At 44.2% G+C, this 1609-nt stretch overlaps 1 non-coding gene across 1 annotated transcript; it reads left to right on the top strand.

Moving 5' to 3' along the window:
- Nucleotides 1-907: 907 nt before the first annotated feature.
- Nucleotides 908-1014, top strand: LOC147928966 (small nucleolar RNA R71). The gene has a single exon (XR_015581061.1). It is a non-coding gene; the product is annotated as a small nucleolar RNA R71 (small nucleolar RNA).
- The last annotated feature ends 595 nt before the right edge of the window (nucleotides 1015-1609 follow it).

The following is a 1609-nucleotide window of genomic DNA, read 5'->3' as shown; positions in this document are numbered from 1 at the left end:
TTGCTTTGCACAAACGTCACTTGGGGCTTCAGTAACTAATGAATTCCCCCAAACTTGGACTTCACTGTCCTCAGTGACTTCCCCATCAGAGATATGAATGGCTTTTGCAGTGAACTCCCTTGGATTTTGAATAGCTTTTCCAGGGAGTTGGTTGGGCTTAGGAGCTGAAGTAGAGGCAATGTTGCTCTCCATATACTTCATTCTGGAGTTGAGACCTTCAAACTTCATGTTCAGATCATTGTACTGTGATGTGAGTCGTTGATTCAACTCAGCAAACTGTTTGGCTTCCTCAATCTTGCCTTGTGTTTGCCCAATCAACAACTGTTGCATCATTGCTCTTAAGTCTTGTTCCTGGCCTTGGTTAGTCTGAAACCTTGGTGGGGGACACAATTGGGGCTGGAACACTTGGTGATGTTGCTTGGGGATGTAGTTTTGTTGTTGTTGAGGTTGTTGAGGTGGATAGACTTGGTCTTGAGGGTTGGCCACATTGGTGCTCCTATAAGAGAGATTGTTGTTTTTGAAACCTCCTTGGTTGTAGCCTTTGAATCCTCCCTGGTTTTGCATGTAGCACAACTCAGCAAATTCAGGCTCCCCCTCTTGAACTGGAGCTTCCTCTTCACCAATGAAGTGAATGGACTTGGACTGACTTAGGAGTATCTTGTCAAGTTTCTCATTGACCATCTTCAAATCCTTCTTATACTTGTCCTCTTGATCAGTTGAGGAGCTCCTTATGGTCCTATCATAGTCCTCATTATAATTGCCATCAGATTGAGCAAGATTCTCAACTAATTCCCATCCTTCTTCCACATTCTTGTTGAGGAAGTTGCCATTAGAGGCTGTGTCAAGAAGCATTCTTATCTTGGGAAGCACTCCTCTATACAAGATGCTTAGAAGTGACTCATTGCTGAAGCCATGGTGAGGACACTGAGTCTGGAACCCTTTAAACCTCTCCCAAGCTTCACAAAAGCTCTCATTATTCCTTTGAGCAAACCTAGAAATTTCATTCCTCAACCTAGCAGTCCTTGCATTGGAGAAGAACTTGGCCAGAAAAGCTTTCTTGCATGCATCCCATGTGGTGATAGCTCCAGTAGGAAGAGTCTTCTCCCAAAGGTGAGCTTTGTCTCCAAGAGAAAATGGGAAGAGCCTTAATTTGAATCCATCTTCACTCACTCCATTGATCTTAGTGAGTCCACATATTCTGTCAAACTCATCAAGGTGATCTAGTGGATCCTCCATTGGCAACCCATGAAACTTGTTGGTTTGTATCATTGAGATCAATCCACTCTTGATCTCAAAGTTATTGTTTGCTACTGAAGGTGGCACAATTCCAGCCCTTTGGTTGTGGGTATTGGGTGCATCTCGTGCACCAATGTGCCTTGGTCTTTGCTCATGGACAGCTTGTTGCTCCATGATGTCTTGACCTTGTTGTTGTTGAACTACTCTTCCTTGCTTATGTCTCAAACCCTTTTGTAGCCTGTGGATGTTGTCAATAGGCTGTTGAAGACTGTCTTTGCCTTTTGACCTTGTGTGCATCAACAAACTCTACTACAGACTCGAACAGGTACACGGTCGAGCGCAGGCTCGAGTCGACTGGGAAGTAATGGCTAAT

This window comes from Camelina sativa, chromosome 14, assembly GCF_030686135.1.
Source record: "Camelina sativa cultivar CO46 ecotype springtype chromosome 14, ASM3068613v1".
In the NCBI taxonomy this organism is placed as follows: domain Eukaryota; kingdom Viridiplantae; phylum Streptophyta; class Magnoliopsida; order Brassicales; family Brassicaceae; genus Camelina; species Camelina sativa.
This window is presented reverse-complemented; position numbering and strand designations above follow the sequence as displayed.